This window comes from Podarcis muralis, chromosome 1, assembly GCF_964188315.1.
Source record: "Podarcis muralis chromosome 1, rPodMur119.hap1.1, whole genome shotgun sequence".
Taxonomy (NCBI): domain Eukaryota; kingdom Metazoa; phylum Chordata; class Lepidosauria; order Squamata; family Lacertidae; genus Podarcis; species Podarcis muralis.
The window spans coordinates 45,382,841-45,396,343 of record NC_135655.1 but is presented as its reverse complement, the minus strand read 5'-3'; the positions used below and the strand labels follow the sequence as shown (position 1 = coordinate 45,396,343).

Sequence of the window (13,503 nt, the reverse complement as noted above, 5' to 3'; positions counted from 1 at the left end):
TTAAACATATCACCTCCTCTAAAGTAAACAATGAAATAGATATAAGCAGGTTCAACATGGGCAACGTTTTCAAGCCATCATTGTTCATATTCTTTGCACAGCAACTACTGGTTTAAAAAGGAATGGGGTCTTTTAAATTCAGTGCCACAGTGAACTTAAAGGGGAGGTAACCTTCACCAACAGACTTTTATTATCTCTAAAATTATCTAGAAACACATCTCAACTTATGTTACAGTAAGCAAAGGCCAGGCTGATTTGTAGGAGACTGAGGGCTGTAACTTTGTGCCTTTAGACCCCTGAAGTTCCCAAATTTGCTCCTAGTTTCAGGATATTGCTGCATATGCCTCTTGTTTAGACTTTGGATATGTGCCTGCACTGCCGAAAGGAGAGAAAGTATACAGCAGCCTTCTAGGTGCTGTTGGGACTCTCAGCAACCATCAACTCCAGACAGCATGGCCACTGTTCAGGGATAATGGGAATTGTAGTCCAGAACATCTGAAGAGCACAGGTTGGGAAAGACTGGTGTACAGCATAGTATTCAAATAAATCAGGAAACTGTTCTTAAACCAGGGAGAAGAAAGTCAAGAAATTGTCCTTTTCACAAGGCATTTCAAAGGACAGCAAATTTACTTTGAATTCAACCAAGGAATGAATCTGTGATAGCCAAAAGCACAATATTCATTTAATCTGTACCACATTTCCCTCTTCAACACACAGTATATTCACTGGCAATCAGTAGCATGCAACTGCAGTAATTTACTATTGCACTGTTTTGAATGTCACCATTCCTTTTTCCTCTTCCCCCACTCCACCCACTCCACTTGTGCGAACTTTGGAAGCTAAGGATTAGTCAAAGAATGAACGAACAATGTGAAAGACAGAAGGTCCAAAGGGCAAAAGTTCCAGCTATTTCTGGTTAACTGCTATCAGCACGATTTTATGATCCATCTTTACCAAGAAGAGTATCAGACAAAGTATACCAATCTAGCCATTTCAATTCCTGGATTTTTAGTACAGTGGTACCTCGGGTTACATACGCTTCAGGTTACAGACGCTTCAGGTTACAGACTCCGCTAACCCAGAAATAGTACCTCGGGTTAAGAACTTTGCTTCAGGATGAGAACAGAAATCATGCTCTGGCGGCGTGGCAGCAGCGGGAGGCCCCATTAGCTAAAGTGGTGTTTCAGGTTAAGAACAGTTTCAGGTTAAGTACGGACCTCTGGAACGAATTAAGTACTTAACCCGAGGTACCACTGTATAGAACTACCAAGAAAAGAAGTACAGGTGTTGTGGGACTGAACAGTTTGAAAATCAAAAACTTCCCTGACAAAAGATAAAGTAAACAGCTCTACCTACCTTTCTGCAAGAGCTCTCCCCCACCCGGGCTATCTTCTATTCACTTCATCTACAGCAACATGTGCTTATCTCTTGCCCCAAAACCATGTGCTTATGTGGCTGATGCAGCAACCAAACGCAGTTAAAAGGCAGGAAAATCTTATGAACGTGAACAGTTATGCAGAAATTATCAGGATGCCAAATGTTATGTCAATTACTGTATTTCTAAGCAGCATGATCAAAAGATTTGGTATACACAGGCACAATTTAGATGCTCAACTACGAGCTTGCTATACAACAGCGTCGTAGCTGGGAATGAGCAATATTCCTCACTCCTTGCACGCACACACACACCATACATACATACTGGTTTAATTAAAATATAGTTAGCTGTAATGACCCAAAAAGGAACAGTGGTTTAATGGTCAGCCAGGCTAACTCAATCAGCAGATCATGAAACTCTTAATCGCAAATCGTAGGTTTGAGCCCCACGTTGGGCAGAAGATTCGTGGTTAGACTAGATGACCCTTGTAGTCCTTTCAAACTTGACAAGTCTATGATTCTATGATGCTTTACGATCCTGATTAGTAAACTAACATCTACCGTATTTTTCGCACCATAGGACACACTTTTTCCCTCCTAAAAAGCAAGGGAAAATGTGTGTGCGTCCTATGGAGCGAATGCAGGCTTTCGCTGAAGCCTGGAGAGTGAGAGGGGTCAGTGCGCACCGACCCCTCTCGCTCTCCAGGCTTCAGGAAGCTATCCGCTAGCCGTGGGAGACCCAGCTCTCCCACGGCTAGCGGAGCGCTGCATTAATCCCGAAGCTTGGGGCGTGCGGAGCTCAGCGCGCCCCAAGCTTCTGGGTGCCGGAAAGGTCTCCGCTAGCCGTGGGAGAGCCCCGCGACGTCGCGCGGCTCTCCCATGGCTAGCGGACCGCTGCGCTAATCCAGAAGCTTGGGGCGTGCGGAGCTCAGCGCTCCCCAAGCTTCTGGGTGCCGGCAAGGTCTCACTAGCCCTGGGAGAGCCCCGTGATGTCGCGGGGCTCTCCCAGGGCTAGCGAAGCGCCGCGCTAATCCCGAAGCTTGGGGCGTGCGGAGCTCAGCGCGCCCCAAGCTTCTGGGTGCCGGCAAGGTCTCACTAGCCCTGGGAGAGCCCCGTGACGTCGCGGGGCTCTCCCAGGGCTAGCGAAGCGCCGCGCTAATCCCGAAGCTTGGGGCGTGCGGAGCTCAGCGCGCCCCAAGCTTCTGGGCGCCAGCAAGGGCTAGCGGAGACCTTGCCGGCGCCCAGAAGCTTGGGGCGCGCTGAGCTCCGCACGCCCCAAGCTTCGGGATTAGCGCTCCGCTAGCCGTGTCTAGGCTGCGGATAGCAGCCTGCTTCCCGGAGCGTTGGGCGCCCTGAAAGCAGAGCTCCAGGCGCTTCGGGAACACATCCGCAGCGTGGGGAGCCTTGCAGGAATTCCCCACAGGGCTCCCCACGCTGCGGATAGCAGCCTGCCGCCCGGCGGGTGGGGCGCCCTGAAGCAGAGCGCCCCGCGCGCCAGGCAGACATCAGCCAGCCCCACAAGCTCGGGGGACAGCAGGGAGGCGCAGCGCCACTATCCCGCTGTTCCTCGACCTGGTTCGGTTTCCCTGACCTGCTTTTGGGGGGGAAATAAAGGGGAAAATTTTTTCCTTTATTTCCCCCCCAAAAAACTAGGTGCGTCCTATGGTCCGGTGCATCCAATCGTGCGAAAAATACGGTATTTGTGGTTTGATAAAAGATTAAAGCGATCAATAGGTCTCATCATTGAACTCCCTGTAATCTACACATTCTTATATTTTAAAATTTTGTTTGGTTAAATTGCCCTTCTGTTCCCATATCATGAAATATTTAATACAGTTCATGATCTCAGTTTACTTTCTGCGGACCAGCACTATATTCATTAACTAGTACATTCTTTTCAGAAGCTATTGTTCCAAAACACATTTCGCCTCTACACTGCTACTGCATCAAGACTACTGTAGCACTCCAATATGACAGCAGAGAGACAGGGCATCAAATTCTACTGCTCAGTACAGTTCTCTACTCAAACTGCATTACCCTACTTGTGTTTTAAAATGGTACTTGAAGCAGTCATCAGCTCATAGCACCACAATTCATTTTATCCAAGCCAAAGTTTCAGATTTCCTAATCTAGCAGGCGTGTTGAACAACTGCTATACCATGGCTAAACCATGTCAGGATCATTGCAGGTTAACTTGCTTCCTTGCATTATTTACTTGCATCACTTCCAATGTACATACCTCATTATCTGCCCCCAAATTAGGAGGTTCTTCTGTCTGCATGAACTAGGCTTCATTCTGGGGCCAAAACAATATAGATTTTGTATAGATTCCATAATCTTCAAGTCTTTCTATGTTCTTTGCAAAATGTGCCCACCTATATAACTACTGTAACTCTTTTTTTTTTTTTCAACACAGTGGCTCAGGAAGTGAATTATGATCCTACAGATACAGTGTCCTCCCTCCTTTATTTTATTTACAACAGGAACTTAATTTGCACACAACACAGGAAGACAGACTAAAATGTAAGCACGCTTCTCAGTACTTTTGCTTTTTAAGTATAGCAGGTTATTTCATCTTGCTAATGCTTTGAGCAAGGTAACATCCATTGTCAGTTGCGATACTCCAAAGAGTTGCAGTTTATAGCTAAGCTACAGTCCAGGCACTGCAGGTCAACAAGTGCTCTACTATAACATGACACTGACCCACCCTGCAGTGTTTGGCAAAATTTAGTTTTCATTATTCATTAATTAGATATTCAAGACCTTGTATCAATACCCATGACATTTTAAAAAGTATTTAAGAATTGATCAGTCTTACTAAAAACAGTCAACTGCCTTGCTAAATGATAGTCAGTTCTTCGGTTTTCAACATCTGGCTAACAGTGATTCCAGGAAGCTCATTTGCAAGAAATGATGTTGATGCCCATTCAAGATTTACCCCCAGGCTCTGGTACTTAGTAGTATATTGCCTCTGAACATGGAGGTTCTGTTCCTAGCTATCAAGACTAGCTAACTGTTGAAATATCTATATAGTGTGTATTTGCTTCATCCTTCTTACAAGAAGTCATCACCACATGGTTATACAGTGGTACCTCGGTTTTCAAACGTAATCCGTTCAGGAAGACCGTTCAAGTTCTGAAATGTTTGAAAACCAAAAACTCAATACAGAAGCTGCATGGAATGTTTAACTTCTAAGGAGTGTTCAAGAACCAAAGCATTTACTCCTGGGTTTAGGGTGTTTGAAAACTGAAATGTTCGTCAATGGAGACGTTTGAAAACCAAGGTACCACTGTACTTGTCAATTCCCTAAGTTAATTATGCACTTCATGAAAAGGGATTTCTTGTTTGCCTTGAAAACTTGCCAGTTTTATTATTTATTTTTTTAATTTTGTATTATCATTTTTCATATCAAACATAAAACATAACTCACATCAACCACTTTGCTTAAAAATATCAAATCAAATTCTTATATATCACCCCCCCCAATATTTCCACATATTGCCAAACAGTTTTGTTGAATAGCCCGAAGCGCTAGCTAGCATTGAGAGAAGATAACTGATAACATAATTGTTCACATGAAACCACTTCGCTTTTTCCCTCAACTAAGCAACCACAATTTCTATTTCCTTACTAGGAACATGATATGACCTTTGTTAATTTCAGTAGGCTTTTTCCATACCTTTTCCAGAGCTAGTATTTACCTAGAAACTTAGCTCAGTTGGAACTCTTCACGTGCACCTGAACTTTGGCTTTGCTCTGTGCAATGACTGCAGTGCCACTGCAGAAAAATTCAGGAAGCAATACTGGCTTAAGCTAAATGACCTCCTTAAAGCTAAAAGATGTTAGTGAAAATACAGAAACTTAATTGGTCTTCAGAATCTCTGTCCTATCTAATGCAAGTATATCCCTCTATTTGACCATTAATTAACCCTGGTGAGAATAAAAGCCTTTTTTTCCAAGAAAGCATCTCTCTCCAGGAATTGATCGTTTTTTGTTCCCCACAATCAACATTTGTGACAATGGCCAACACCCATCAGAATTCTTTTTCCTGTAACTAGGCATCCCTCAGACCCTGACACTGTTCAGTTTTCTCCCATAAGATTGTTCCATGCTCCACTCTTCTTTCTTCTCCAAGCCAACTCAATTCTATTACAGTGGTACCTCGGGTTACATACGCTTCAGGTTACAGACTCCGCTAATAGTGCTTCAGGTTAAGAACTTTGCTTCAGGATAAGAACAGAAATTGTGCTCCGGCGGCGCGGCGGCAGCAGGAGGCCCCATTAGCTAAAGTGGTGCTTCAGGTTAAGAACAGTTTCAGGTTAAGAACGGACCTCCAGAACGAATTAAGTTCTTAACCCAAGGTACCACTGTATTATAGGAGCAGACCTTTCCAACTTAGCTAGATCCTTTACACTTGCCTCCCTTCCCCTTTTCCTTACTACTATACTTTTAAATTTTCTTTCAGATTATTCTGGTGTTCTTTTAGTAGGTGCTTTGTGATCACCCTTAAGGGAAGTACTTTTTTTCTTTTTTTGGAACCACCTTAGGAGGGTGAGCGGACTTAGGCAAGCCTACTAATGTCATCCTTGAGCTATTTTTGACCAACCCATCAATGCTTGGACCTGGGTCCCTTAGGAAATACAGTAAACTTGCAAACTACCTGTTTTGGAGTGAACCCACCACACCCACCAAAAGGCTTCACACTTAACTCCTGCTAAAGCCTCAGTCTACAGCTGTGACATCACACAAACAGGTCACAGTGAAACTCAAGAGAAACTATTCTCTCTCTTTCTCAGGAAAGGTTAACTAGTTGTGTTTTACTCCTTCTTTCTTTTGCCTCATTTCCTAAATATCACTGTCTTGCTATTCTTACATTGTCCAAAGCCTAGGCATTAGCATTTGAGCCCCCCCCCCCCCCTTGGCACACCTAGACTCACACTGCAGCCCTGACAGTTCTCTAGCACCCTCCCATTTGCCATTTGTGACAGCTCTCTACCATCCATCCGTTTCTATTTCCTAAATAGCAATTTTAAACTATTGGCGCAAGAAGTGTGGATCTGGGTGATCTGTGAGCATTACTGAATGATTTATCACTTTATTGGATAGCCTGTATTATTTTGTAACCATTTTATCATTCCGTACCATTGCAATTAGCACTTCAAGTTGCAAAACTATTTAAGTGTCTGCCATTTTGCATGAACACCATTTTATCCACATTTATCTTGCAAATTTACTGGTGCCCCCAAGCAAGTGTGAATGGGCATTAACATAATGTAATAACCCCTATGGCATGCAGCCATACTCAGATTAAAGATTGCCAAAAACCCTGTTTCCAAGGATACATGCATAACTTGCAAGTTCAAGTGCACACATAAATAAGAACACTAGAAAGTGTGATAACACTTGGGTACCCCATCTGAGATGTGGATAAGACTGTATTCAGAATGTATCTGTACCACAGATTTAAACATCACAATGTTAATACAAAATTTTGCTGTGTCCATAAACAATAAATACAGTTCTGACCATATGCTATTACCATATAGAAAAAATATATAATATCCATATCTCATATCCGTATCTTTCATGTATTCAATCACTGAAAGCCATTTACCATATTTACTCGAAGCTAATGCTCACCTTTTTTGGCCAAATTACATTGCGAAAATTAAGGTGCACATTAGATTCAATAGCACATTTACATTCGCCAGCAAATGCTTTTTTTGGTTTCAAGGTTCTGAAAACTGAGGTGTGCATTAGATTCGATGGCACATTAGACTTGAGTAAATATGGTACTTCGAAAAAGTTTCCTTCCCGTGTCTTCCATCATTCTGTAGGTTTATGCATTTTCATCACTTTCCAAAGTTCAACTAGCCATTATTTTAATTGTAGGCAATAGCTTGTTCAGTTTGTTCTTCTGTTTTTGGACTATTAACATAATGGCATCATCTATTAGGTTCCATATCAATCTTTTAGGTTTAATCTGGTCATCTAAGCAGCCCAACAGATTTGTTAAAGGATCCAAAACAAAATGCATAAACTAGTTTGATTAATATTGTAACTTATCCCCCATATTTTGTTATTAAAGGACAAGACTACCATACAGGCAGTGGCCATTTTGTGCAGGGGTTCCGTTCCTGACCCCCGTGTGCATCAGTGGAACATACATAAGCCCATTGCATTCCACCCCCCCCCTGTTCCGCCTTCTTCCGGGTCCAAAGGGACCCACGCATTGGCAATCATGTGTCAATAGTGCAAAATGGTTGCCACCTATATCTGCATTTGAGGATTCATGCATCCAAACCTTTATCTTCATGCCAGATATATATATATATATTACTCAAACTGTGAGGTGTCAGATACCACTGGAAAAGCAATTTGTAATAGTATTCTCTTATGTTTACAAATGTAGGTCTTGCTGGCCCCTGATAGCCAATTTTATGCCATTCCTGCTCAAAATTCCTCTAGCCGCAATGTGATCCTTTTCTTCTCAAAACTATTACCCTTGTGTAAAATCAAAGTACATAATAAGGCATTTTTTGGGATAACTTTTGTTTTCTTTTTAAACATCAGATCTTCAAAAGTCGTAACTGAGAAAGCCACTTAATGAGGCACTGTTTGCTTCAACATAACTTCTTAATTGTCAACTGTGGTGTTAGACCAGTAGTAAATCTATAGATTTACAGTATCCATTACTAATACTTTCTAGATACCTAGTTGTCTTATGGTTCACCCAGGTTCTTTCTGTGTGAATAGTGTTTCATATTTGATGTGTTGAAATTGCAACGAATATTTTTTTAAACTAACACCATTTATTGCAACCCTTTCCTAAGGGTTCCTAGGCACACACTGTTATAGTTCATGCATCAAACGAAAACATAATTAAAATTAGCTATGATTTAATGAGAAAGTAGTGTGACCACACAACTTAAAAATTCTCATTCTGCTGCTGGGAAACAAGCTGGAGTCCACCTTGTTGTGACTTCTTAATCTAGGCTCATGGCTTGTTTCTCTCCAAACGAACCATGCACAGGAAGTGAATGACAATCCTTGGTTATCACTAAAGGTCACTCTGGTTTGTTTCCCAGAGGTGCAGTGGCAGTGAGAGCTGAACGAGGACATTTCAGCAGCATGCACATAACACATTAACATTACACCACAGTTTGCTTTTAACTATGGTTTAATGTGATGCGCAAAGCAGTCCAGAAAGCATTCTACTGTGGCCAAGATCACCCTCCTAAATACAGTAGATACCATGTATACTAGATCCTGTACTGTCAGGCATCAGTGTGCTAAATATGAGTCCTCTGCTTCTTTATAGAAGACGTACAGAGTGAAATATTTTGTGGGGGGATATATCACATATTTCTCCAAAAGATTTGCAACAATCGATTTTGTCAAATTGAGCCATTAACTTTTTTCAGGTGACCATCCCTAGGAAGCATACCTGTATCTATTATGAACAGCTTTCTAGACTTGCTAAAGCTATATCTTATGCAGACACTGTTCATGAATTTTATTTTGTATGACTATGTTAGTTTTGTTATGGCTTATGCTTATGGTCAAACAAGATGTATTCCTACCATATTAACAGCTGACAGTGCCCAAATTATTTTCTTATCATTTGAACAATGTTAAGTACGGTATATGCTACTGAGTTGTTTCGTTTGAGAAAAGTACAATACATTTCAAAGTACAGATGTGAATTTCTATGAACATTTAAACCACATTAAGTGTGCATTTTTTATTTGGTCTATATAAAATATTTCAGCTAAACTACTTTCGTGTACTGAAAAGTGTGGGATAGTTAAACAAAAAAACAGTATTTACTTTTTTGCTTTTAAGACAAATGCTAAATCAAATCCCAATTAATTAAAGGTACTGGAAAAGTTTCTGAAAACTGCACTGCCACTATCAATTGACTTTACCTAGTCTACCACTAGCTTCCTGCTTCTTCAGTGGCAGAAACCAAGAATGCAGCTTTAGGCAAAATATAAATCAAAGTTAAATGCACCTGACACATTATTTTCTTGGGTGAAACGTAAGATCTTCTACATTACACAAAGCAAGGCTGCATTTCTATACACACTTACTTGGTAGTAAAGTCCCATTTGTATGAATATATTAGTGTGTTATGGTCAAATAAGATGTATTACTCAGCGGAATATATTTCTGAGCAAATATGCACAGAATCAGGCTATAAGCCTCACCACATTTCAAGATTAACCAGTATCAGATATAAATATATGTTTAGTAGGAGAACTGTCATAAAAGGCAGATAATTCATTTTAAAAGTGTAAGATATTAAATATACAGATGTCCATCAATAAAGTTTCCCACCAGAGAACTCTGTAAAGGCAATAGTTCTAAGCTTTTCAAAACTAGCAGAACAAAATACCCAGAACTATTCCTTCTGGGAATGTTGCAGTTTGCAGATGCAGTATTACAAAAAGTCAGTACAACTCAGAAGCATACCAGGTTTGCATGAGGGGGAAAATGTTGATTTAGTGATTTTCCACAGAACTGTCTCAGCTCTTTCCAAGAAAAAAAGAGAGACATAAGCCAGCCAAGGTTTCTCAGGAATTTTATAGTTGGCAAACTAGATGGCTTTAAAATTCTAAAGAAGAGTTTAAAGTTATAAAACATATAAGTACTGTGTAATGACTTACTGCCTATCCTTCATCCATAACTGTAACTTGCTATAATAGTGAACTACAGAAAATAACATTTCCAGTTTTTATAAGTCAATATATAGCACAAAAATTGTAATTATATTATTCTTGCATGAGAAGCAAAATATCATTTCAGAAGACAGTATTCAAAATGTTGAAACCTATTTGCTGAAACTTCAACATGTACTCAACTGTACTCAGACAGGACAGCTAGAAGTAACACTATATCGGTAAGTGTACCTTTCAAGAAGGTTGACAATTCCCTGGACCTGCCTCAATCAGGTAGATCGGGATCAACAGCCAGCTCTTTGGTTATTCTGCAGTAGATCAGCAAAGATTTCAGATTCCCAATTGTTTAATAGTAGCAACTACAGAAAGGCAAGGTTTGACTAGGCAGGGAAACACCAGATCTGTATCAGTATCCCAGACACAAGATAATCTGCAGATAGGGTACTCCCTGTAGATTTCCTCAACAATGCCAACAATTTGGTAGGATGGCTGCATGGTCAGGAGTCTGTGATTACAGTGGGCAAAGAATAATATAAAAATATCCACCACCCTTAACCATGACTAACTTGAAGAGGCAATATAGGTGTATATTGAGACCACATGTTTCACTCCACCCGCAAATCTTTTAGTCTCTTTCATAATGAAGATAAACCTTTGATTCTGTGGAGGGCCTACACAGATAGAGAATCTCGGAAGTTCATTATTTTCCCTTGCACAGGGCACTTCCACAGATAAAAAAAGCTTCTTCACTACAGTACTTTATCCTCATCGTAAGAGAGACTGGGAGAGCTGCATGGTCAGGGGAGGGAAGAGGCAACCGAAGATGAACCTTCACGGTAAAGAACATAAGAGACTTCTGGATTCGAACAAAGGCCCATTTAGTCCAATGTTCTGTTCTCACAGGGCCAACCAGATGCCAGTGAGAAGTCTGCAAACAGGACCCGAGAACAAAAGCATTCTGCTGTCTTGCTATTTCCAGAAACTGGTATTCACTGGTATGTTGTCTCTTCAAGCCAGTTAATGCCAGAAGAGAGCTACGGAGTATAGAATATTTGAAGTCCAGAAAGACAGTTTACCTATATTCATCACTATGTTTAGACAGCAGACAATAAGGGAATTCTGGTATAGCATGCAATCTACTTTCATTACAATAGCACATTAGTTACAGCACTTGTTCCCCTTTTTAAGGCAATGCAAGTGTGTAGAACAAGGGAGGTCATCAACAGACTAAACTTGCAATATATTTTCATTTAGAGTCATGAAATTGTTCTCCCAATGTAATATTTTGTCCAATATTTTATTTCTCCAATAAAATATATTAGCCAATAAGTGTTTGTATTGCTGATATCTGTTTTATTGATCTGGGTATTGACAATACCCTATTCCAGAGTACTCTAGAGCCTATAAAATCTTCAAAAATGGCTCAGGATTAAAAGACGTTATCTGATAAGATTCATTCTCCTAAAATAGAGTAGTAAAGTTACTTAATATTGTATCTTCTGCCAGCAAGACTTTAGACAGAGCACTTCAAATGGATTGTTTGATGTACCAGTCCCCAATTGTGCTGCTTTAAACAGAGTGCAAGATAATATCAGTAAGTCATATCTTCCCACCAATACTTCCACAACATAAAAATCTCCTAAATTTAAGATTACAAAATATTCCACTTCCATCCCATCTCCTTCATGGACTAACCGAGGCTTGATACAGCCTCTTGCTCACTCCATGATGAAGACAGCCAAAAAGCTTGGCTCTTTTTTTCTTAAAACTGTGTGTGGGCAAGTTGACAGGCTAGATCAGGGGTAGGCAACCTAAGGCCCGGGGTCCGGATGCAGCCCAATCGCCTTCTCAATCCGGCCTGTGGACAGTCCGGGAATCAGCGTGTTTTTACATGAGTAGAATGTGTCCTTTTATTTAAAATTCATATCTGGGTTATTTGTAGGGCCTGCCTGGTGTTTTTTCATGAGTAGAATGTGTGCTTTTATTTAAAATGCATCTCTGGGTTATTTGTGGGGCACAGGAATTCGTTCATTCCCCCCCACACACACACACACAATACCACATGGTCTGAGGAACAGTGGACCGGCCCACGGCTGAAAAAGGTTGCCGACCCCTGGGCTAGATAATATTTATGTGGGCTAGTAACTTTTGTGAGCTTATTTGCAAGGTTGAACACAGAAAGTCTTTAAAAACAATGCAAAAAACAAAACCCTTGCTAGACTACAGCTTGAATTTAATTAAACCGGTATTACATTGTTGCAATAAGGTACCTAGAGTGTTTGCACAAATGATGCTCCAGGCAACACAGGGTAATATATATTATACACACTACTGAATTAAGAACTTAAATCTGATTAGGCAAATAAAACTTTGGAAGATGCATCACATCACTGTGGAAATTATTCTCCTTGTCTCTATGTATTTTCTATTAAAAGAGTGCAAATGTCTGAGCCAAGGAGGCTTCAGTGACAGAAAGTTTTCACTATGCATCTTGGCTTTGCCACTCTTTGTACAGAACTTGTGTAACAGCAACTTTCCCCACCCCACTGTCTATTTATCTGTAGATTAAAGAAGTTAATATGATAAAGGACAAGGATTGAACTAAGGAGGAACAGACAATTTATGGTTTTATTTTGCTCACATGAGTGATGTCACTGATTTAGTGTTTCCATAAAGAATGGCCAAGAAGGAAAGAATGGAAAAACATTGCAACAATCCAGCGGAAAAACTGTACAGATCAGCACTCTTTTACTATGTCAAACATTAAATAGCAGTTGGCCTTAAGAGACCTATCATGATTTTAACTACAGAACAAGCCGAAGGATTGGAGAAGTGAAATATGCGTAACATGAACACTTTTGCAGCAGAGAATAACCAGATACAAATGCCTTATGGTTCAACTGTATTCCTAAACATCATCTTTGCTAAAGATGCCACACACACAATTTGAGGACCACAAAATGTTTAAGAGTGGCTAGGGAAACCCAGCCAGATGGGTGGGGTATAAATAATAAAATTATTATTATTATTAAGACAAATAGCTGATTACAACCAAATAACAAATCCTTATAAGTGCTTTTGTTGAGTCTTGGAAGACACAACAACCTACACATTAAACAGAATAAATTCTACCAGAAACTTTTAGAGCTTTATGAAAAATTAATGAGCAGGTTACATAAATCTTGTGGATGAAGGAGTTCTAGATGAGAGCTGCTGGAAGACATTACAAGGCAAATAGACACATCATTTCACAATAAGTACTCATAGAAAGGATAAAAAAAACTTGAGTATTTTGTTATTTGGAAACATGACACACAAACCTAGTATTTTATGATTCAGTAATCGTTGCACTTTGTATTAATATTAATCCTCTCCTTAAAATAGATATACACTTGCTTTGCGCCCAACATCCTGACAGAAAGCTATAAAAAGGAAATGAAGCTCT

General features: G+C 40.4%; 1 protein-coding gene across 6 annotated transcripts in view; it reads right to left on the bottom strand.

Moving 5' to 3' along the window:
- NUMB (NUMB endocytic adaptor protein) overlaps positions 1-13,503 on the bottom strand; it is a 60,731-nt gene that overhangs the window by 46,027 nt on the left and 1,201 nt on the right. The gene's annotated exons all lie outside the window — the stretch shown is intronic.